Raw genomic sequence first — 25,917 nt, forward strand, 5'->3', positions numbered from 1 at the left:
CCACATGACTATAAGGGTATGTTGTTTTTAGTGAAAACAGATTGGGTTGTAAGCAGGTTTGAACCACAGACTTAATAACAGCTTGCCAGGGATGTAATAGTTAAAGATATGCTCTACACTGTCAAACACCATCAAATTTCAGCTGGTGGGCTAGGAGGAAGGAGAAGCTATTTTCCCCTTTAAAAGGTAAAGGGACCCCTGACCATTAGGTCCAGTCGTGGTCGACTCTGGGGTTGCGGCGCTCATCTAGCTTTATTGGCCGAGGGAGCTGGCGTTTGTCTGCAGACAGCCTCCAGGTCATGTGGCCAGTATGATTAAGCAGCTTCTGGCGAACCAGAGCAGCGCACGGAAATGCCGTTTACCTTCCCACTGGAGCGGTACCTATTTATCTACTTGCGCTTTGATGTGCTTTCGAACTGCTAGGTTGGCAGGAGCAGGGACCAAGCAATGGGAGCTCACCCCGTCACAGGGATTTGAACCGCCGACCTTATGATCGGCAAGTCCTAGGCTCTGTGGTTTAACCCACAGCGCCACCCGCGTCCCTATTTTCCCCTTTAGCTCCTCCCAAACTGGAGAAATGCAGTCCAGCCACAGGAGAGATGGGCATCCTTCAAATATGGAGTACTGCAGCAGAGCCAGCAGTAGTCATGTTTCGGATTGTTACGTCTTCAACAGGTATATGAATGCATATTCAGTAAAGTGAGCAAGCACTTGACTCGAAAGTTGTTTTTTAAAAAAATGCAACAAATAGTGTGGATATGGCGCTGTCCAATAATTAATGCAGCAGCTATTCCGGGGGACGCAGGCAGTAAAGGAAGACCAGCTCTGTTGCTGCTATAACTCACCTTGCCCACCAGAGGGCAGCTGTTCCTGTTCTCAATGTCAGAACTGATTCTCCGTCTAATCACTCTCCAGCAGGGCATCTGCACCTGTTGGATTTATGGCTGCTATAAAGGTGTTTAAGGCAGAATACCTCTGTCTATGGGGAAATGATGGACAAGGATAGTGTTTTTTGGGGGGCACTGCAGACTGGGGTATGTGGGAAGTGTGCTCTGAAGGTGGGCCCATGGATCAGTCCTGTGTGACAGGCAGGTGTTAGCACGTGTGGGCCTGTTTAGTTGTCATGTGAAACTTTCATGTATGTACGGTACATAGCATGATAATAAGCAATTCATGTGATTGGGTTACTACAATGTACTCTGTGTGGGGCTTCCCTTGCACGATGGCCATCTGTCACAGATCCTTTAGCTGAGATTCCAGTATTGCAGCGGGTTGGACTCGATGACCCTCGGAGGCCCCTTCCAATTCTATAATTCTAAACTGCACTTAGTGGAGAATGCTGTAGCGCCATCGCTGGCAGGTAGTGAGATTGCACATGCCTGCATAGAACGCCTCTGCTCAGAGATCTGCACGGGTTGTATATAAAGCCCTTAACAGCTTGGGACCAGGATCACCTAACCCCATATATGCCCACTCAATTGCTTCAACCTGCACAACTGGCATTGTTACACATGCTGCACAATGCTCATTCCACTCTTTCCAGTGCCTGCTTAAATATTTCAAAAACCAGGACACCCCAAAAGTTGTTTACAAAAATGTGACTTGCCTAAGATTCCGCCTTTTGGAATTTCCCCCCGGACATCCAATTCCTTCTTTGAAATCCTGTTAGTGTCTGGGGAAATCCGGACGTATGGCAGCCCTAGGCTTAAAACTTTTTGGTTTAGGCAAGCCTATTCAGACATGTAGAAGTTCCATGCTGCTTTTGATCAATACGTGTTTTAAACTTCTTTTATCAATACTTTTTATGTTTTATTATATGTTTTTGGTAAACCACAGTTTTGATGAATACAAAGAAAGGAAGGTTGTTTGAGCGGTAAACCTGCATTCCTCCACCCCCCACAATCTATCTAAAATGAAATTGACTTTTTAATAGGGTTAGGGGAACAGAAAAATGGCCTGCTGTTGTAGGGTCCCACATTTCATTGACCCTTTAAAATTCAAACCCGAAAACCTGACTCTGAGTCATAATTCTCCTACTTGTTGTAACATACGTCTCTTTCCTGCAGCTGTTATAGATGGGTGGGTGGAAATTCTACAGCTTCAAAGCTTTTTGGGGGGAAACAACTTTGACTTGGAAATCATCCCATGGCAGGGAAATGTTGTGGTTTCTGCTAGGTAAAAGCAAACGAAGTCTCCAAGTATTTTATTTTATGCTGACGGGAAATGAAAGTCAAAACACCCATCTGTACCTTGGAAAATGCCAAGATGATGATGAAGATGATTTTAATGGGATTTTGTTCCAAAAGGATTCCCAACCAACCCCAGGAGCAAAGAAGATGAAAGAGTCTGGTGGAACCTTAAAGACTGACAGCTTTGTTGCAAGGCAGAAATTGTGTCCGCAGAAGCTGAACACCAGTCTGCAAAGTGGGGGGGGGGGCGTGGGGGGGAGTTCTAAACCAGGAAGCTGCAACATGAAATCATAGGAAGCGATCTGGCCAGCCATCTACAGACTGTCCAACTCTTCTCCAGCCCTGTTTTCTCTCCCTCCCCCCCCCCCCCGCCACTTTTAGTATAGCATCAGTGTCAGCACCATTTTCTGTTTCACCTCCTTTTCCTTGTGGGAAAATGGCACCAAAACGTTAACATCTGGCGTGGCGGAATGTGAGTTTGTTGTGCAGGCACGGAAAAGCAAAACAGTCACATAAGAGCAGCTTGTGAGCAAGACCTTAGGGATGCAGCAACATCCAGCGTGTGGTGTGTGTGTGTGTGTGTGTGTGAGAGAGAGAGAGAGAGAGAGAGAGAGAGAGAGAGAGAGAGAGAGAGAGAAGTGTGTGTATGTGGTGTTTTTTTTTATTTAAATGGACTGAAAATGTGACTGTTTCGGATGCTTTGTTAGTGATGAAGCAGAACGCAAGCCTTTCCCTGAGTAACAGGTGGAATGAAGGGAGCTTAAATATGCCATGTCTCCTAGCAGCAAAATGAAATGGCGCAGCAAATTTGTTGGAGGCCCACAAACGGAAACCAGAGATCCTGGGCCCTTGCCCATAACCCAGCAGGCCCCGCTGGTCCCCAAAATTATAGGGCAGCTTGCCCCCTCTTCTGCCCTCCTCCTTGCTGTATCCTGACTCCATAAAGCATGCCCAAAGATGTTAATGTACTGTGAATTTGCCCTCTCCTCCATCTTACCACGGAACAACCCACAGGGACAGATTCCATCTCTTCTGCCCTTCCTTCCTTCACTTCCTCTAGTTCACAGATGCTGTTTTCAAACATTTGTTCTTAGGGTCTTTTTTTGTGGACTGCACTGTGAGCACAATTTATTTATTTTTATGAAGTTGCATGATTGTATGTTTAAATGTAAAAGCATCACAGCCTGGGATAGTTCAGTCAGTAAAGCATGAGACTGAATCTCAAGGTCATGGGTTTGAGCCCCATGTTGGGTAAAAGATTCCTGCATTGCAGGGGGCTGGACTAGATGACCCTCAGGGTCCCTTCCAACTCCACAATTCTGTGCTATTGTTCCCCCTGTTCACAAGCAGAGAAATGAGGCTGTGAGGTGCAAGTCAGAGGAGGAATGAAAGAGAGCCCATTTTCAGAATACTGGAGCATAGCACAGCTGCTAACTGCAAAGAATAACCGAGGAATACACAGGGGCATATACAAATAAATGTACAAATTGGATGATTGTGTGCATAAATATACAAGCAAGTTTTTTATAATAATAAAAAAACCTGAAGACAAAAATGGGAAAGAACGGTAAGAAACACTTCTCTTCATTCGTTAATACAGTGTTACCTTGGGTTAGGAACTTAATTCATTCTGGAGATCCGTTCTTAACCTGAAACTGTTCTTAACCTGAGGCACACTTCTGCTAATGGGGGCTCCTGCTGCCGCCGCACGATTTCTGTTCTCATCCTGAAGCAAAGTTCTTAACCCGAGGTACTATTTCTGGGTTAGCGGAGTCTGTTACCTGAAGCGTCTGTAAGCTGAAGCATCTGTAACCCGAGGTACCACTGTAATTCATTCTTTAGGGAAACATGCCTCTGAGCATGTAAAAAGTTTGTCTCGGCGTGAATAGAAGCAGGAGACACAAATATGCCTTTGCAACAGATAGGAAGAACTTGCAGAGCTGAGGCCTTGCAAAGGCAGGGAAACAACACTTCTCAAGAAACGTACACCTGTTGGTTTTCCACCTGCCGTATGGCGAACAGAGACCCAATGCATAAACAGCAACAACCCGACAAACCCTCACTTGCGACTCATGAGAGTTTGGAGATTGGAAATGCAGCCCTGGGATTGTGAAAGGATTTCTTATGTGCAATTTCTCTTCCGAAGTCCACGCTGTTTCTGCAATGGATTAACAGTCTGGAGACCTGTGGGGGAAAGAAAAGAAAGCAGAAGAAGGCCAGGAAGCCTTTGATGTCCCTGTAATCTTCAAGTCAGGGATAGGGAACCTGTGGTCCGGCTGGCTGAGCTGTAAACAGAAATGGAACTCTTGCTGCCTGTTTTTTCCATGGTCGGCGGCAGAGGGAGGGTGGACACTTAGCACATCTCCCCCCCCCAAAAAAAAACAGGCAATGGATCACACATACAAAGACAGGAAGAGGAAAGTGATTTACATGAAATTTGCATATGCTAATAATCACTGTAATTGAAATAGAAATAGGCAACACCATAATGGAGAAGACTGGCAAGGTGACCTGTGTGCCTGCCTGTCCAGCAGCTAACGGGGGGCTAGCCAAGAATCCATTTGCTTTGGACTACAACTACCATGATGCTCTGCTGTTGGGCCTGCTGGCTAGGGCTGTTGGGAGTTGTAGTCCAAAACAGCTGCAAGGCACCACTTTAAATCAGGTCCCTTTAAATTAGGGGTAGGCAACCTAAGGCCCCGGGGCTGGATGTGGCCCAATCGCCTTCTCATTCTGGCCCACAGAAGGTCCGGGAATCAGTGTGTTTTTACATGAGTAGAATGTGTGCTTTTATTTAAAACGCATCTCTGGGTTATTTGTGGGGCATAGGAATTCATTCATTCCCTCCCCCCCAAAAAAATATAGTCCGGCCCCCCACAAGGTCTGAGGGATGGTGGATTGGCCGACGGCTGAAAAAGGCTGCTGAAAGATTTAATGTTTGCTCTCTTTGTATCTGGTTGGAAAAAAGGGCTGGTTTTTCAATAATTACAGGGAAATCTAAGACTGCAGCAACAGGAAAATAATTTAATTCCTTGAAGTCCTTTTTCTTCCCCGTAATTTTTTGCACCCAAAGGGGATATATATATATATATATATATAATAAACAGCATTAAAAACAGTTTAAAACAAATTAAATTTACTACTAAACTGTTTTTATTGGTGTATTTTATATTGCTATCATTTGCTTTGATAATGTCTGGCACAGGTTAGGTGGTAACAACAACATTGTCATCATCAATATCATCACCATCATCATCAACAACAACTTCTTGGGATAACAAATGATATTAAGCTGACTCTGGAAGTGAGGTTATTTTATTTTGCACATGATTTGTGATAGAGAAGAAGACCGGCTGGGTTCTAAGAACTGATCTAGTCCTGTCTGTTGCAATAACCATTACTTTTTAAAAAGTTAAAGTTAAAAAAGGGCAATTCATCTCTTCTATTCCAAGTCAGGGTTTGTAAATACTGTGTGTCAATTTCTCTCTCTCTCAGTTTCTCATTTTTCCATATGAGAAGTTCAGTTCACATTTCTACATCAGATTGCAAATTTCTTTTTTCTTTTTCAATCCTCATGAAATATTTTTTTTTTAGTGTACACATTTTGGTGTGCAACTTGACCTAATATGCACATTTTTGCAAAGCATATTTCCCTTAACATTTATATTAACATCCCTAATATAATGCATTTTTTCATGTTATTTTCACTTAAATATCCATTTTATGCATACTTTAGTATATGCATTTTGGTACACATTACTTGGCTGGAGAACTGCATTGCATCATTCAGAGAATGCGAATTTTGAAGGATGGCTGTGTTTTGTTTTGCTTATTGTTTTGAAAAAATGCAAATTAGCTAGATTCACCTTTAAATTCGAACTGAACCGAATCTCTGCTCCCTAATTCTTTTTCCCCTCTTTTCTTTTTAAAAGATTTTCCTTTATTACTCACAAGTATATCTTTACATCATAACTTTACATCTTACAATTATACATATTCCTGTTTTCAGAGTATGTTCGTAATTATTATTATCCTAGATCGACAAGTATTACTGTACACAAAAAAAAGAAAAAAACGTAATCTTAAAACCATAATATTCCTCATAAATGAATGACTTCCAATGACTTCCCGTCTCTTCCATTTTGTACTAATAAACCTATTGCCAAATTTGTCCACTGTCTTTTTATTTATAATATTTTCTTATCTATCGGTTTTCCTTTTAAATTTGTTATCCACAGAAACTACTTAAAGGCCGTTACCATTTTCAGATTGCAGCAATTACTTTTCAAGTATTCCTTAAAACAATTCCAATTTGAGACAAACTCCTGTTTGGATTTATCTTTGATTCTTTCTGATAAGTTGTCTAACTCCGCATACTCTGTTAGTTTTTGTATCCAATCAGATCTGGTGGGTACATATGTGCTTTTCCAATGTGTAGCTATTATAACCCTTGCAGCTGTGGTGGCATACAGAAATATTTTCCTTGTTTTTTGGGAGGATATCCAAACCGGTAATACGTAATAAGAATGATTCAGGGTTTGGTTTTTTTTTAATATTCAGTTTCAAAATTCTTTTTAGTTCCAGATAAATATCATTCCAAAATGGTTTAATCCCCCTGCATGTCCACCATGTATGTAATGTATTCCCGCCAGGTTCTCCACATCTCCAACAGTTATTATACATCTTAGCAAGTTTACAAGGTGTTAAGTGCCAAAGGTAGAAACTGCTCCCATAATATGAAAACAGGAGCCTCCTGTGGATTAATGTAGAGAAAAATAGTGTGATGCTTAAAATACTGACATTAAACTAAATATATGAAAATTATATCCCAGTCAACTGTTAATAATTTAGGCTACAACCGTATTTTGCATTTCCCTGGGTGTTACCTCCATTAAATACAGAAGGACTTAAGGAAACATTGTAGGTTTTCACTGTCCAAGGGTTACAATAGTAATATATCCATTTAATTTTTTTAAACAAATACTAGAGAGCAAAAAGCTAGTGTCAGTTACATTAGATTCTTTAAAAATAATAACCATATCAAATTGAACCAAAATACTGAAAAAAATGTTTTAAGACATGGAATTTAATATATTTAAAATGCATATATAGGTGATCAAAATGTAATCTCTTTTTCCAATGGTGCAAGTTCAGAAAAAACTGTCTATTAATATTGCCTAATTCAAAATATACTTAATTCTAAAAATACTTTTAAGTTCAAAGGAGATCCATCCCTTAAGCTCTCAGTCAAGCATATTCTGTGGAAAAAATAGCACCCTCTCACCCATTCCTGTACACTGCATTTTAAAAATTGTAATAGAAGGTGTTTCAGGACTTCATATAACCTTTATGGATTTTCATTTCCCTCAGTTCAGTTTGATTTTGCTACTAAAGAAAGGTTAGTAATGTACAGAACTGTCCTGTCTGCGTTTTCTCAGAAACAAGTCCCACTTCTATCAGTGGGATTTACTCCGAGGTAAACTGTACCAGTTTACAGTCGGGAGGGGGAAGCTTTTGCCCCCCAAATCTTTTAAGGTTGTGTTTTGCTTTTTAATTAACAGCTGCCCCTCTTTTCTCTGGTCTCTTTTCAGAGGCCTGAGGATAAAGTAGAGCAGGATGGCTATGCATCGTGTGGTTATTAGTTGTTGCTCTGCTGTGAAACTTGCATGAGATGTAAAAGCCACATTCATCTGCAATTTGCCACCTCTTCCAGATTCAGGATGAGGTGGGGGAAGAATCCTTGCTAGGTAATTCACATTTCTGCAAATTACTAAATGACTCGGCGTGTTGTCCAATGATGAGGGCTAGAAGCTTGGTTCATTTTAAACAGAACCTGCAGTTCTCAAGGTGCAACGAAATGTGAAGGCAGCCCAACCTCTTCCAAGCCATCATGGCCAGCCAAACTTTGTGGACGACAAAGTTCCAGAGCGAGGGATGATGCCGACGGGGTCTTCTGAAATCACGCTGATCTGGATGCCCAGCACAAATGAACCCTCTACTGCTCATGGATCACACTTTCTCTCTGTTGTTCTCAACTTCATATGCTCTGAAATTAGCAAGAAGTCTCACAGCTTTACAAATAGCTCCAAAGTTCAGGGAAGCATATGGCTGAACCCCACATGCCTCCTAAATTCCTTCTCTCCTGTCATTTTTGCTTCTGGAAGAGGGGCAGGGGAGTCTTCTGATGGCCACCAGGAGAAAAATGACTGAGGAGGTGATTTAGGGGCAGAGCAAGAATTCGGTACACCCTCCCAACTGCCCACGTTGCACTTAACATCAAGCCCCCCATTCCATCCACTTAGTAAGGAAGTTGTTCGGGGAGTGAGCCAACTCTTAACACATGCTGGGGATCAAAGTTTCTGTTGAAAAGAAAACAAGGCCCTATAATGACTCTCAATAAGCTGCGGCAGTCTGAGTTTCCAAAGCTTTGCACCCTGCAGCGTGGCTTCAGACAGAAAGGCAATGCTCAACGTTCATCTGGGCCTTCCTCGTAGCTGAGTGGCTGGGCATCTGCTTTGCATGCCAGAAGGTCCCTGGTTCAATTCCTGGCATCTCCAGGTAGGGCTGGGAATTCCTGCTGCCTAAAATCCAAAAGAGCTTCTTCCAGCCATTGTAGACAATAAGAGATATTGGTCTATGTCAGTTCTAGTCAGTTCTTCATTTTTCCCATTTGCAAATTTGGTTATCCACATTTCTTCGGCAATTTGTGTATTTTCTTTAAAAAAAGAAATCATGAAAATTCTTCAGCATTTTAAAGTGAACTTCTCCTAATAATCACACTTTTATGCTGTTTTGACTAATGGATATGTTGTTGCTAGGAATTTATCCTAATATAATGAATCATTGTGTGCTAATATATCACATTGTGTGCTAAATATATTTTCACTAATATATCAATTCTAAAGCACAATTTCCCATTAACATATGCTTTTAAAAAAACAAAAACACCATTGGTTGGGAAACACCATTGCAAAATTCAGATAAGTGGCATTTGAAGGATGGCTGAGTTTTGGTTCTCATATTGTTTTGGAGAGTGCAAATTTAATTGAACTATATTTAAATGTCTTTTACTTTTCTTTCTTTCTTGCATTTCCATCCCACTTTTTCTCTCCAAGGTTCAACCCCTCCCAATCTTATCTACACAACAACCCTGGGAGGTTGACCGAGTGGGGATTTGAACCCTGGTCTGTTTCCCAGGTCCTACTCCTACACTCCAACCACTGCATCACGCTGGAATAAAAATCCTCTCCCATCCCTAGGAGACAACCCTGAGCTTGATGGACCAACATTCGGACTCAGCAATAAGGAAGCTCTCTGTGTTTTCCAGGTGCCTTTCATTCCTTACCTGCCTCGGCTCAGATGACCTCCTGGCCTTCTCCTTGCGGCCTCTCTCTGTTCTGGAAGCATCGCAGGGAAGTGCGCGACGACCCCCTCTGGCGGGCGCGAAGGTACTCACGGTAGTTGCGCGTCAGCAAGGTGTAGAGGAAGGGGTTGATGCAGCTGTTGCCGTAAGTCAAGCAAGTCACCAGGTGGTTGATGGAGATCTCTGTGTGGACGGGCAGGCGGGCAGCCTGCTGGCAGTAGAGAGGCAGGAGCTGCCAGACCCAGAAGGGCAAATAGCAAGCCCAAAAGGCCAGGACAATGACGAGGATGAGGAGGAAGACCCGGTTCTTTGGAGAGCGGCCCAACCCGCCGCGCGTCTGCGACACCCAATAAGTCCTGGCCAAGCGCCAGTAGAGGGACCCAATGATGATGCCGGGAGCCACGATGCTGGTGCTGAACAGGACGCTCAGGTAGACCCTGTACTGCTCCTCACTCCAGGTTGGGGAGCAGAGACGCCGGACGGGCACGCCGTCCCCCACTGCCCGCTCCTCCTGCTGGATCATCACCATCATGGGCAGGGCCAGGGCAAAGGACAGGAGCCAGATGGCGAGGGCCAGAGGTCGTCGGCAGCGTCGCGCACGCCTTGCGGCCTGGAAGGGGTGGGCCACGGCAGCGTAGCGCTCACAGCTCATCAGGGTGAGCAGGAAGATGCTGGCATGCATGGTGAGGAGGTCCAGGCTGAGGAGAACCCGGCAGCCGGCCTCGCCGAAAAGCCAGTCCTTCACCAGCCCATTGTGGACGATGAAGGGGGCCGTCGACAGGTACAGCAGGTCGGCCAAGGCCAGGTTAACCAGGTGGACACGGAGCGAGGAAGCTGAGGGTGATGCCCGCACCACGGCCAAGGCGTAGAGGTTTCCTGCCACACCGGTGGCACACATCAGGCTCAGCACAGCTCCCAGGGCTGCGGCTGACTCACCTCCCTCCGACACAGTCCCATTGCCCAGGGGCACCCACAATGAAAGGTTGGTTGTTGGTGGCTCCATGGGGAGATGACCGAGGGTAGGGTGTCTTGGAGAACTTCTTAAGGTCCCCCTGGGCCTTCAGAGAAAGCGAGACAGCAGTACTGTGCTCTTTTCTGACCTACCTACTTATTGTTTTAGCAGCACATCTATCTGTCTTCCAGGCTATCTCTGTGTCCATTTGTCTACCTGTTTTTCTTCCACTTACTTCTGATCCTCCGAGAAAGAGAGAGGAGTTGATCTGAGTGTGCAAAGGTTTTTCTGTGGGGGTTCAGCTCCCCAAAGACCTGTCTTCTGTGTGGTGCGCACGGTCTCTGCTCTGCATCCGGACATGAAGGGCTTTTTGTTCCTCGCCTTGTTCCTCCGCTCAGTGTGTCCAAAGCTCAGCGGTGACACGGGGTCTCCAGAGTGTGCGAGGAGTATCTCTGAGTGTCTGTCTGGGGCTGCGAATAATTCTCTTCTCCTGCATTCCTCGCACCCTGCTAGTGTCGGTATGTTGGGGTCGAACCTTGACCCGGCCCCACACGGGGAGCACAGCTCTCGGCTCCTGTCTGAACTGAAGAACCTGTTTATTTCATCCTTGGGGTGGAATTCTGACAGCGTGTCAGCAGAAGGGACTGCGGGGCGGGTGATGGGACAACGTACGGGGGTCCGATTGGTCCGGAGTTTGCAACAGTAAGAATCGCCACCTCCTTTTTCTCCCCCACACCAAACAGGCAGACACCCAGGGTCCAACTCCCTGCTGGCATAGTCATGCAGCTTTCCATGGAATGATGCCAACCGAGAGAGAGAGAGCGGAAAAAAATAACCAAGAGATAGAAAGACAGAAGGAGACTGTATGGATCAATGGACAAAAGAAACTCATAAATGCAAAAGCAGAGAGAGAGAGAGAGAGAGAGAGAGAGAGAGAGAGAGAGAGAGAGAGAGGTGGGAAGAAAATGAGCAGGCAGGACAGGGACGACCAGACCCACCTCTTGTTCATCATCAGTTTATTTATATAGACCACTTTTCCAGAAAAATTCTGTTCACAACATACCAATTGAACAATAATAAATACAATTAATATGTATCTGCAAATATATATGAATCATGTGCATTCACAGGACTATAAATACAGAAATCCATGCAACATGATATAAAACATTACATAAAACAATACAAAAAGGTGTAGCCTAACTAATCAGCTCAGGAGAAAGAATGTCCAGCACAAAAATAAACTTGATAGTACAGTGGGTACCTCAGTTTTGGAACGTAATCCTTTCCGGAAGACCACCCGAGTTCCAAAATGTTTGAAAACTGAAAACTCAGTACGGAAGCCTCAATATGGAAAACTAAATACAGAAGCCACATGGCATATTCAACTTCCAGGGCAAGTTCAAAAACCAAAGCATTTACTTCCGGGTTTACGGCTTTCGAAAACCAAGGTATCACTGTATACAAAATGGAGGGTTGGGTGCAGGTCACTCTCCCCAAAGGACATTAGATCTGTTCCTGCATCAAGGTAAGTGGCTGGGAACAGATGGCCTTTCTGTATTATTAACAATGGATTTTCATTTCTACCTCTAATTCATAGTCCCACCCATAAAATAAATATTTCTTACCTTTTTTTTTTGCCTGCCTAGTTTAAGAGAACTTAGGGATTAGCGATTCAGCCAGGGTCTACTTTGTCATAGATGTCATACTTTCTTGTCCTTTCCTCCCCAAAACACTTTGTTTGGATTTCTGGAATAAGGATGTTTTGTTCACCATCATGAAATAGGGAGAACTTCAACAACATGTCCTCAGCATAGTAGAATGCCTTATTTGCTACTTAAATATATTTCAGACTTCTCCTTCAGCTTATCAGGAGCCCCACTCTTTACCATGCAAAAAGGCTGTCAAAGTGAGAAGATGAGCTGTGGTTTTTAAATCCCTGAGTATCCACCAAGTGAGCCTTCACCAACCTGGTGAAGGTCATGCAACTCCTACGAGCAGGTAGTGGGGCCCATGGGGCTGCAAGAGGGAGGAGAGGAAGGAAAAGTCCTATTGCATGAGATGCCTGTTCCACCGGTGGATAGACACTGTTGGATGTCACCTACGGTCTGGATTTTCTGGCTGCTAATGTAACTTATGATTTATGATTGTGTAAGTCACCTGGTATGTGTTATGCCCTAAAAGGAAGGCTGCAGTAAGTACTGCGGTTATTAAAATTGTGCATATGGAAGCAATAGGATGACTAAAACCCTATTCTTCTTGGAATAAAAATTGTCCAGACCAAAAATATGGTTCCAAAGCTTTACTAACAGAACTTGTTCCAAAACAGACTTACAACAATTAGGATACATCCAAATAGTTGCCTAAAATCATGTGCTTGTCCAAGCATAGGCAGAACATCTTAAAAATATAAAATTACTTCAAACAGAACTGAAAGCAAAGTTCTTTCTCTCCGCACAGACTCCATTCAACCTGACTGTATTCTCTCCAGAAGAAACACCATTAGCACATCCTTTGTCTTTGGTGGCTTGAAAACAAAGACTTGGCTCACACAAAATGGTGATTTGCAACTGAATACCCCTCTCATGTGATTTAAGTTAAACACCACGTGAGAGAGTAGCAGAGATACATTCTCAGTTAATCATCCCTTTATTAGGAACTCAGAGAGTCTCACTTAGCTTCAGTGGACTTTTCTATGGTCCCTTTAGCCATACACATACAGAGTTATTTCCCTTTTAAATGTACAATTAAACAGTCATACTTAATGAGTGTATGTGTGTGTGTGTGTGTCACGGAACATTTATGCAATTTGACCTTTCAAGAGGCTGCATATATCCTCTGAAACAGGGACACATGTCTATTAGCCCTATTATTATGCCCAGAATCACTGCCTGATTCTGCTTCTCTCACTATCACATTGTTGCAGATTGTTAAAGACTGTACCGCTTAATGCAGGAATAGGGAACCTTTGACCCAATAGATGGTGTTGACTTACAACACTCAACAACCAGCCAGGCTGGTTGGGGTTGATGGGAGGTGTAGTTTAGCAACATCTGATCTAAGGTATGCTATATCCATTTACTCTGCAATAAGCTGTGCTCAACTAAAAGGGTGTGGGTTCCTTTTGTTTAAAGATATACTGGGGAAATGTTACTGGTCTGCAATATAGCTAATATGTCAATTTCTGTTTCTCTCCATTTCTCATTTTTCCAATCGTAAATTTGATTTTCCACATTTCCAAGTCAGTTTGTGTTGGTTTTGTTGTTTTTTAAGTCTTCATGAAATTTCATAAGCAAATGTGCATTTTTTGCATTCAGTCTTGCCTAATACAGTATGCACATTTGCAATGTGTGAAAAGGTTTTCTGTATGTTGCATGATGCTTTAGTGCTCATGTGCAGGCATACAGATGCTTTTGCATGACAGGCAAGACACACACACAAGCACACTCCAAACAGATCCAGAGATTTAGCTTCTAGAGATTCTGCGGAGGCAGCTGAACCCTGCAGAATGACATCTGTATTGTCTCCAGTGTACGAAATCCCTACACTGTGGTATTCTTCTTTATTTTATGGGAAATCATCTTAAAAGGTTTCACCTTAACCAAAAGGTAATAATTTATAATTATTGTGAACAATATAGGTGAACAATAATTGTTTTTTAACAACCACATGTGACCTTTTTTTTTTTTTGCAGGAAACCAATCTGATTAAAAATCCACTTATGGGGACGGCAGAGTATTTATCAACGGGGATGCAAGCAGAAAATTCAATTGAATGCTATCGCAAAGTATTTAACTTTGGTTAAAATCACAGTCTGTACATCTTAAGGTACAAACAGTGCATTAATGTATGGATTTACTACACTGGAGACAATACAGATAGTAATTTTGCCATGGAAGGCAATGATTAACAGCCTAGTACTAAACAGATTTTTCGTGGAATTTTCATTCTGTTTTGCTGCCCTTTCTCTGCATTCGGGCACCCCCACTGGCAGAGTCAGTAGTCAAGTCTTCTGTGTTTACTGGTGTTGGGGAGAGAAGAGAGGCTGAACTCGGATGTCTTCCAGGACTTCTGCTCTGGAAGAACGCTCTGAGTAATTTTCGGGAAAAATCCCACTGAGATGAAAGCAAAGGCAACAGCAAAAGAAAGTTCCAGCTCCCGTGCACAAGCACATTTGCTGACTCCCCACCTCCTGACTCATCCAGATTGCCCCCCACGCAATTGCCATCCACCGTCCAGAAAATGTCATGGTACAGAAGGCTTCACCTTTTGAATTTGCGCCTGCTACATCAAGAAGTCTCCATCAGAAAATAATAATAGGGGAGGAGTTATGCTTCGAATAACAAAGCACTTTGGACGTACTCACAGTAATGCCTCTCTATGTTATTACACCCTATATATATGTTATATCACACACACACATATATTCACATGTCGTCGTCGTGGGAATTATAAAATATAGCAGCAAAGGATTCTGGGAGTTTGGTTCAGTGTAGAGCTAAGAACCTCAAGGACCGCCTCTTTCCATATAAACCTATCTGGACCCTGAGATCATCTTCTGAGGTCCTTCCTCATGTGCCTCCTCCTTGAGAGGTCCAAATGGTGGCAACATGAGAACGGGCCTTCTCTGCAGTGGCTCCCCCTCTGTGGAATGCTCTCCCCAGCGAAGTTCACCTGGTGCCTTCATTATACACCTTTAGGCGCCAGGCAAAAACATTCCAATTTAACCAGAACTGTCATTGATTCGATTGACATCCAGTGCCCTTTTAAAATGTGGTTCTTTTGGGGGGGTTGTTATTAAGTTGTTTTTATTTTGATTATATATACTGTGGTTTTATATTTTGATTTTGTTCTGTGAACTGCCCTGAGACCTCCAGTTGTATAAATTCTAACAACAACAACTACTACTGGTGTGCCATAGCATTCTGGTCTAATCTGTCAAAAGACTTCATTTCTCCTGTGAAGACACTGTATATATTTAACAAGGCAATGTCCGTGAGCAGTGATATGTCTCTAGCTTGTGAACGTGCTATTATACACATGTGAAATGCTTGTGCAACCTGAATGAATCCACAGGCGGTCTTTGCCGAGTTGCCTTTCTGAGCTGTATTTGAACATCATTCTGTCAGGCGTTTGTGGCTGTGTGGCTTGAATGCGCGTGTGCTTTATCTGCCTGTTCAGAAATGTGTTGTTGTTGCTATTATTATTATTAGGGAACGAACACGACTCAATAGACTGCTATCATGTCATGTGCCCCTCTTGAGTGTACCCCTCTTTCATATAATATCTGTACCATTTATGAGGTGCCCTCTCCTCCATTCGTTCTGACGGCAGAGCCTCGCCCCACCCTTCTTCCCCTGCCCTCAGATGTCCCCCATCCACCTTGCTGTCTGTCTCTGCCTTCTCCTACCCTCAACCCCGTCTTAGGCTGGTCACCAGCTTGGCTTGAAAGGAGGTTATTCCTGGCTTGAGTTGTGTGGATTATACTGAGGGAGGGGGGAAGCATATGGAGGGGGATTCCTCGCCAGCAAGCCACAGCCTCAGCCAAAGCAAACTAGGTTGGCGCTGCTGGGTTTGTCTAACCTTGTGACCCTCCGGCGCGCAGTGTTCCCTGGGAGGGAAATGGGGAATCTAACAGATTCAAGCAAGAAGCCAGGCAGAACCTATCAAGAAAGGTTGTTTGGGCCCTGGGCAGGGCCTGAGTCACAGCTCAAAAACCTATCAAGCAGTAATAGAGAGCTTGTGCAGAGTGCATTTTGCCCATTCACAATCAGTCTGGTCTAGCAGGTGGTGCATCGGGACCAGTGCGTTGCAGCCCTATCCTGACCTCCATCGATGGTGGATCGCAACAGGAGCCCTATCCTGTCCTCCAAGTGTCCCGATTTCCCAGGGACAGACCCAGAATTACAGAAGTCGTTCCAGTTTGGGGTTTGATCCTGGAATGTCCTGGTTTTCCCTTTTCCTCCCCTCCATATCTCAGAGAACAATTAAAAGTGGTGGGGAGAGCTGACCCCGCCCCCTCCTGTCCTTTTTGGAATAGGATCCTCTGTGTGTGTGTGTGTGTGTAGGTGCAAAAACAGGGTCCTGTTTATACTGAAAATAAAATACCTGTACCACATGAAGGAAATTGTGACGCTGGCATAAAAAGCCCTTCCTATAATTTTGAAGGAAAATGTAACCAATCTCCACTTTAAGTATTTTAATGACAAGTGCCTCAGCAGCCAACAATTTTTAAGGAAACCTGTGGAGTGTTTATTCCTTCATTGTAAACTGAACCTTACACTGCAAGCCTTTACAGAAGTAAGTCCCACTGTGTTCTAATTTGCATCCATACATGTAAATTATCATATGGAAGGTTTACTGCTGGTCAGCTCCCAATTCTAGCTCCACCTCTGAGTCATTCATTGAGTTTTAAAAACACAAGAAGGGTCTACCTGGGTCAGACCTAAGGCCCATCTAGTCCAGAATTTTGTTCTTGAAGTAGCCAATCAGATGCCCTTTATGGGAGGGCAAAAAGCAGAACACGAGCTCCTCACTTCCGTGCCCCGAGGGATCCATATTCTTAAAATGAAAACGTGGCACAATGCTAAACCTGTTGGCCCATTTAAGGGACCTGCTATTTTGTGGTTCCTGCTAGAAAAATGGATGTTAAGTCTCTCAGGTTTCATTTTTTTGAACCCACACCCCATTTTGGAGTGTTTAAGCAGCTGGCCCCTGAAGACTGCTTGCATGATTCATCCTCCTCAGTTGTTTTTCATGCTTACAGCTCTCTCTTTTTGGCCCTTCTAGGAGGAAACCATCAAAGGCTGCTCAATTCATAGCGCCAAGTAGACACCTCCCTAAGCATGGTCAGCTACACTTTGGAGCACAAGAAGAGCTCTGTTTGGCCAGGCAAAAGGTATTTCTTGTTCAGAAGCCACAGTGGCCAGCCAAATGCCTCCAGGATGCCCTCTCCAAACCCTAGTTGCTCCTCAGCAACGGGCATTCAGTGGCCCTGCACCTGAACATGGATGCACCACATAGCTTCCAATAGCCGCGGAAAGATCTATCCTCCATTAATTTGTATAATCCCTCCCCTCTCACAGTGAACCCAGCTGCCAAGTGCCAGCAGGACTATAGCCAAAGTGGACCCACTGAGGAACAAGAGGGTGCGTTTGGAGAAAACCCAAAATTTGCAAAACCACACAAAAAAATCTGGGAGAAAAAACCCCCAAGAGGCCACTCAGAAGAGCCATATAAGGAGCAAGCATGCTCAGTGGCCATAGAATATTGAATGTCTTATTTGGACAAGGGATGGAAAATGGAAGGGAAGAGAGCAATTTGCAATGCAACATTTTAGCTCCTTTCAGGCGTTACCTGAAGGAGCGTCTCCACCCCCATCGATCTGCCTGGACACTGAAGTCCAGCTCTGAGGACCTTCTGGCGGTTCCCTCACTGCGAGAAGCGAGGTTACAGGGAACCAGGCAGAAGGCCTTCTCGGTAGTGGCGCCCTCCCTGTGGAATGCCCTCCCATCAGATGTCAAAGAGATAAACCACTACCTGACCTTTAGAAGACATCTGAAGGCAGCCCTGTTTAGGGATGTTTTAATGTGTTTTTAATCTTTTGTTGGAAGCTGCCCAGAGTGGCTGGGGAAACTCAGCCAGATGGGCAGGGTAGAAATAATAAATACTATTATTATTATTATTATTATTATTATTATTATTATTATTATTATTACAGCTCCCATGTGATTCTACACAGGAGCTGGGAGTGGAGACCCACAAACTGCCCTTCCCCTGGCATCTGCACAAAGAGCATGGAAAATTGTGGGGATGAAGCCTTTCTGTGTCCAGCATCTGCCTCTCTCTAGCCAATGGTAGGGCTGGCCCCAAGAAATCTGAGCATCCCATAGCTCCCCTGGTCAGGACATCAGCCTTGTCCAGAGTGCAGATAGACCAAAAAAACAACAACCTGGTCTTGAACTGAAATCACTGTGTGGCTCCCTAGTTTACCTACCTAGGATCCTGTGGTTGCACCTAACTTTGGCTGTGTACACACTATACCTTCAAAGCGTATTTGCTCTGGTTTGCCAGAAGCAGCTTAGTCATGCTGGCCACATGACCAGGAAGCTGTACGCTGGCTCCCTCGGCCAATAAAGCGAGATGAGCGCCACAACCCCAGAGTCGTCCGAAACTGGACCTAATGGTCAGGGTCCCTTTACCTTTACGCCCCTCAAATAATTCTGGGCACTGTGGTTTAGTAAAGGCCGCTGGGAATTATAACTCTGTGAGGGTAAACTACAGGGCCCAGAATTCTTTAAGGGAAAGGATGCGCTTCAAAGGTGTGGTATGCACACAGCCTTTCTACTCAGAGTAAACCCATTGAAATGAATGGACCCACATTAGTAATGGCCAGTGGGCCTGCTCTGGGGGTGACTAACACTGGACACACAGCCTCCTGACTCCCAGTTATCCCCTTCCTTGTTCTTGTGAATTATTTTCCGATATCAAACCTGCGGTGCCTGGCTTGAGCTACAGGAAAGAAGGAGAGATGGACAGCTTCCCTGCTTTCTTCCCTTGCCCATTCTCTCTCCACCTGGAAGCCAGACACAGCTTTGGTTTTTTTGAGGGGAGACGGGGTAGTTGCAGACGGGGGTGGGGAGCAGAGAGAGGGATGCCTAGGGAACAGCTCATGTCATCCCTTGGCCGCCATTTCCCAAACCGGAGCCTGAGGACAGCGGGGGGCGCCCAGCCACCATGCCTGAATTCTGCACCAGCGCCAGCAACTCACAGGAAAAATAAACCGAGAGGGAACAGCAGCACTGGCACCAGATGTGGGGCAAGAAGCCCCAAACCTCCGCTAACAAATACACAGCTTTAGAAAGACCAGGAATTCTGGATTTCAAACTGGTCCAGCCTTGGGGGGAGGGGCGAGACGATGATGGTAGTCAGCCGCCTGCCTGGTATCACCGTGCTGCAATTTTTTTATAACACCAACTCAGACCATTGGTCCAACTGGCCAAGTATTGCTGGCAGCTTGCTCCACAGAATTTCAGGCAGGGAGTCTCTCCCAGACCTCCATGAAAATGCTAGAGCAGGGATAGGCAAACTAAGGCCTGCGAGCCGGATGCGGCCCAATCGCCTTCTCAATCTGGCCCAGGGACGGTCCGAGAATCAGTGTGTTTTTACATGAGTAGAATGTGTCCTTTTATTTAAAATGCATCTCTGGGTTATTTGTGGGGCCTAGGAATTTGTTCATTCTTTTTTTTCCAAAATATAGTCCGGCCCACCACAAGGCCTGAGGGACAGTGGACCTGCCCACAGCTGAAAAAGGTTGCTGACCCCTGTGCTAGAGGTTGCATGTTTGTGGTGTAGTGGTTAAGAGCGGTAGACTCGTAATCTGGTGAACCGGGTTCGCTTCCCCGCTCCTCCACATGCAGCTGCTGGGTGACCTTGGGCCAGTCACACTTCTCTGAAGTCTCTCAGCCTCACTCACCTCACAGAGTGTTTCTTGTGGAGGAGGAAGGAAAAGGAGAATGTTAGCCGCTTTGAGACTCCTTTGGGTAGTGATAAAGCGGGATATCAAATCCAAACTCTTACAAGTATGCACCATCTTTCCTCCAAGGGTAGTGGTACAAGGTTCTCCACTCCCCCTTTTATACTCACAACCAGTGGCGTCTCAAGGTGGGGGCGGGATAGGCGGGCCGCCCTGGGTTCCATGTTTGGGAGGGTGACAAGAAGGCACCCCGCAGGGTGCTTTCGCTGCCGCCCCGGCCCGAGCAAGATGGCATGAGCAGCCATTGTGCCGCTGCAACCACGAGCAGAGGATCCCACCACCGTCCGTACGGCGTTCGAACGGCGCCGGCGGCAAACTGCTATGGACAACACATGTCCAGTGTCGCACACATGCGCTGAACATAGCGACGCCACACATGTGTTGTGCATAGTGGTTTGCCACCGGCACCACATGAGCGCCATACGGACGATGGTGGGATGCCTCCGTCACTGGCAGGAGCCGCTTACGGCGAGCCGGGGGCCCCCCTCCCAGCCTCCCTCTCTCCCCGGCTCGCCGTAAGCGGCTCCCGCTTTGCTGCTTTACAGCGAGCTAGGGAGGGAGGGAGGGAGGGAGGGAGGGGGACGGATGGGAGCTGTGGCTCCTGAGAGGACACAGCTTTGCCAGTGCCCCAGCAAAGTGGCATAGCTCCCCCCTTCCCCCGACAGCTCGGGGTACTTGGGAGTCATGGGGGTGGGGGCGCAGAGGCATAGGAAGGGGGGCAGATATTCAGTGTCCACCCGTGACTCCCAAGCCTACCCCGAGCTGTTGATGGGGGTAGGGTGACAAAAAAAATTGCACCAGGTACCACATGGACTTGCCACACCTCTGCTCACAACAACCCTGTGAGGTGAGTTAAGCCAAGGGATGTCAACCAGCCCAAGGTCACCTGGTGAGCTTCATGGGGATGTGTGGGGATTTGAACCCAGGTCTCTCAGGTTCTAATCCAAAACACTCTAATTGCTACACTACACCTGCACAGAGGAGACTCGCTGAACCTAAGTTAGCCATGTGTATTAACTTCAGCAGGTCTGCTCTGAGTAGGACTAGCATGGAATTCCACCCCAGTGATTGATCCTAAGACCTTTTTCATGCAACCACGGAGCATGTTCCTGGATTTGTGGCCCTCTCACTCTCACCTTTCAGGATATTTAGTATGCAAGGCAATACACAATAGCCCTGTGCAGGGCCAGATTTAGGTTTGATGAAGCCCTAAGCTACTGAAGGTAATGGGGCCCTTTATATGTCCAGCTGTCCTTTGTCAACAACAAATTGTCGCTGTTTTTGTGTGTTGAATATATGCTATATAGTAATTTGTGGACCGAATAGGTATCTAAATCCATTGGCACATAACAAAATACGTATTTTATCACAGTAACTTTTGAACTGAAATACAATTAAGAAGAAGTATATTAATAGTGAAATACAATTAAGAAGTATATGGGGGGGTAGGAGAGTGGCGCCCTAAGCTATAGCTTGTTTAGCTTATACGTACGTAAATCTGGCACTGGCCCTGTGCAGATCTGGATGACAAAGCGAGGACTTGACCAAGGCCTGTCTTGGTTTTGAACTCAGAGCTCTCAGATGTACAGCTGATAAGAGTCCACGCTGTAGCAGCTTGGCATTCAGACTGGCAGTGGTCAAATTTAAATTTATATATGCCAATGAGGTATTTACATCAACACATACAAATATTAAACTGCAAGCCCCGTTCTTCCAGAAGAGGTTCCTCCCTTGAGAAACCCTTTAAGGCAGCATGAATCAGACACCTTGGCCAGACCCAGGCCAGAGAACCGGTTTGGGATTAAATGTGCTCTGGCTGGCCTCACCCGCTGTGCAAAGGCCTTGGCCTCTCTCGCCAGCCTGTGAACATGAGAGGGACCTTTGTTCATGGGCAGAGTTTGTTTTGCCACCTGTGTGTGACAAGCGCTTTGAGGTGAGGCAAGGGGAGTCTGGAAGGCGGCTTTGATTTCACCTTGGTGGGGGCAGAAGGGGAAGCAGTATTTGCTGACAGGCCGAGGTGGGATGGGGGGGGGGAGGCAGATGCTGGCACCCAGATGTGTATTCAGAGGAATGGTGTGAGTGTCTGTGAGGGGCTGGGGAGGGAGGCAGACAAACCGCTGAAGCTGCACTCCTTCTTGTGGGGGCAAGTGGGGAGGGATTTACTTCCTCGCAAGACAAACTGTAAGAGCTCCTTGTCAGAGCAATATTATATCATGTTGAAGAGTCATGGCTTTCTCCAAAGAGAAATATTTGTTAAGAGACCCCCTGTTCCCCTCATAGAGCTACTATTTAGCTCTATAAGGTTTAACAGTTGATCCCTCTTCCCTCTTACCAGGGAATTCTGGAAACTGTAGCTCTGTGAAGGGTCCAGGGGTTTCCTAACAATTCTCACATACCCTCCAACATTTCTCCAATGAAAATAGGGACATCCCATTCCATAATGATAATTTCACTATTTTATACCCCCCCCACACATCTTACTGGTTTGCCCCAGCCACTTTGGGTGGCTTCCAACATATATAAAAACATAATAAAACATTAAACATTAAAAAACCTTCCCTATACAGCTCAGGGGTTGGAGAGCACAATTCTCAACTACAGTTCCCTGCTTTCCTTGGGGGAAACCATGGCTGCATCTGACCTTGAAGAGTTTGTCAGTAAATCATTTTTAACTTAGCAAATGTGTGGTCTTTTTCTATGCTAGGGGACATAGGAGACTTTGGAAATAAACTTTTAAAGGAACCTTTTGGAACTCACTTGAAACGGCACTTTTTAAGATTCTACAGCCTAAATTCCCATGCTTTGCTACCTGTTTTGTGATGTTAAATATCAGCTAGGGTTCTCTCACCAAAGTGTAGTTGTCCCAAACTTGAAACTTGGCATCCAAGAATTCTGCTTGATGTCTATTTATTTCTCCTTGCACCAACAATGAGAGAGTGGGGGAAATGTCCGCTACTGTTGTAAACAAAAATTGCCCTTTTCCCTTATGGGGTATCCAAGAGCCAATATAGAGTCCTTACATAGGTTCCCTATTGGTAGAAGAAAATAACAGAGGCCAACCAGAGAATATTGAGAAGCAAAGCAGCTTGTAAGCTTGATCTTTATTGATCTGTTGCAACAGGGTGCTCCCCTCACCTGCAGGAGAGAGGAGGAACCCAGAAAAATGGCGTGCAAGGCCTTATAAAGACTTTTGAAATTGCCACCCTGTAGATCAAGACCACCCCCAGAAACATCATATATACATCACAGAAGGGGTGTAACCTAAGACCACTCCTCAGATACATCATACCTACATCACAGAAAAGGCAGTCTAAACAGAAATTTGAATGTCGTTTTTTTTCTCCTGTCCTTGTTTATCTCCTGTCTGGCAGGTTACTTGATTGGATTGCCTGGGGATCCTGGCCAGTCTTTTGTAATGATAAATACTTAGTTCCTGGGCCAGGTCACAGGCTCACACCCTATTCATATCTTAAATGTGCCCTTAAGACAGGATTTGTGAGGAAAGAGACAATGGGGAGGTCTCCCACTTTGACCTTGCAGAGAAAACATTTGCTCAGTTCAGGAATCAAAATGGTTCCAGGTCGGTCTTCCTGTGCTGATCTATGTACGTGCTTGGTTGGTACACTTATGAACATTACCATATATCTAAGACCTCAAAATTCCCATCACATTACCCACTTTCTTCATGCCATGCATAATTTTATTAACTTCTATCTTGTCACTTTTTGCTGACCTTTTCTCTAAATGAAAAGCTCCCAAACACTGCATCCTTTGCTCACATCCCCTCTATCTTATCCTCCCGTTTTCATTTTTTGCAAGCCTCAGGCCTGCATTTTGCCATCATTATGAGTAATTGCTTTATAATTGCTTGTATTATCGTGGCGACTCCAGCTCAGAGGGTTAAGATGAAGGGGAGGGAAAGCGGTTGCATTCTTTTGTGCCCGGAAACTCAAAACTCCCTGCCATGGATGGCATCTCCACGGTGCCTCAAGTGCCCAGAGACCATTGAAGCCTGTGACATCTGTAATTGGTGAAGACAGCAATAACAGCCACATCCCAGTAGCAAGTATTTGCTAATTGGGAGCCTGCTGCTGATGGACTCAAGAGTTGGATCTTACAAAGGAAATGGGCAGAACAAACAGGACGAGGAGAAAAGGGAGGCAAAAAATCATGTGATGAGTGTGACAGAAAAGAATTGGATATAGATTTAATATATCTCAGAACGAGATATATTACGAGGATTTTACGTGGAAGAAAGCCAAAAAGATAGTTCAGATGAGTAGATAATTTTATGATGATGATGATGATGAGTTATTAAATTTATATACTGCCCTTCATCCAACAATCACAGGTCGGTTTACAGGAGAAGTAATTTAAGGTTGTTCATAACTTGAAAGCTTTAAAAGGTAGCGCACACGGCTCTGTACAGATTAGGGTTGCCAACATTTCCCCCTAGTCTTCGGCCTGTGTCCTCAAGAGCAGCCCAACATGAGGAAATTACCAGGCCATATCCAAGGCATGATCTGGAGGTGCACAAGGCGGCAACATTACTGATGCTAAGCAGGTCTGGGTTTGGTCAGTGCCAGGGGAACCGACCAGCTGTGAACCCCTAATACATGCTTTTGGAAACCGTAGAAAAAGGCAGCAACACACACACATGTAACAAATAAACACATGGGAAAGTTTTGGTAGAATGCTTGTTGGGATTGAGAAGGAGTGAGACTGGGATAGGAGAGAAGGAAACCTGCAGGTAGTGCGCACCTAGTTTTTTGGGGGGGAAATAAAGAAAAAAAAATTATTTCCCTCCCAGGTGCAGAGCTCTGGCGGGGAAAGCCCGAGCTTTCCCCGACCCCAGCCCCCATAACAGGCAGCTCTCCACAAGCCGCAAGCTCTCCCACGGCTTGCGGACAGCTTCCTGAAGCCTGGAGAGTGAGAGGGGTCAGTGCGCACTGACCCCTCTCGCTCTCCAGGCTTCAGCGAAAGCCTGCATTTGCCCCATAGGATGCACACACATCTCCCCTTCATTTTTGGAGGGGGAAAAAGTGTGTCCTATAGGGCGAAAAATACGGCAATTAAGTCAGCACTCATCAAGTAGGTGCCTTCACTGCTCTCTTTTCAATGCCTGCTATAAGCATTGTTCTTCAGGCAAGCCTATCCAGACCTGTTGACATGTAAATTAAACTGGTTTTTAGCTTATCACGAACTCAAATTATGTTTGGATTGTTGTTTTGTTTGGTTGCCCCCCCCCCTTTTAAAATTTATTTCGTTCTTCTTGTAAACCAGTTTGAAATACCGTATTTTTCGCTCTATAAGACGCACCAGACCATAAGACGCACCTAGTTTTTGGAGGAGGAAAACAAGAAAAAAATATTCTGAATCTCAGAAGCCAGAACAGCAAGAAGGAGCAGCAATCCCTCTTGCTGTTCTGGCTTCTGGGATAGCTGTGCAACCTGCATTCACTCCATAAGACGCACACACATTTCCCCTTACTTTTTAGGAGGAAAAAGTGAGTCTTATAGAGCAAAAAATACGGTACTTTTTTTTTTTTAACAATCAAGCAGTATACAAATTTTATGAATTAAATAATTTATTAGCAAACAAATGGTATCTTACCCTAAACAGAGCTGCAGTTCCCAGAACCCTTAACAAACTACAGATCCAAGGATTCTTGGGGCGGGGATGTAAGAATGCACTTTACGCATATGATTTGTACGCAGCCTCAGAAGTGATTCAGGGTCTTCAAGGCTGCAGACGTCGCTCAGTCTTGAATCTGGAAGGACGTGTATATGCTGAGATGACGGTTTCCAACCTTCCCATTTCCTCTGACAGATTTCTTAACTGCTGTTCTTCAGCAGCGCTCATGATCTACCTTGAGTTG

General features: G+C 45.0%; 1 pseudogene across 1 annotated transcript; it reads right to left on the bottom strand.

The window, feature by feature from the left end:
* Positions 1 to 4,298: 4,298 nt before the first annotated feature.
* On the bottom strand, positions 4,299 to 10,729 carry LOC309354996 (urotensin-2 receptor pseudogene; annotated as a pseudogene). Its single transcript, XR_014173376.1, has 2 exons — positions 9,535 to 10,729; positions 4,299 to 4,373 (listed from the first exon to the last, which is right to left on the bottom strand). The product of XR_014173376.1 is annotated as a urotensin-2 receptor pseudogene (transcript).
* Positions 10,730 to 25,917: the final 15,188 nt, after the last annotated feature.

Source organism: Podarcis melisellensis (genome assembly GCF_964234715.1).
Source record: "Podarcis melisellensis genome assembly, chromosome: 13".
Taxonomy (NCBI): Eukaryota; Metazoa; Chordata; class Lepidosauria; order Squamata; family Lacertidae; genus Podarcis; species Podarcis melisellensis.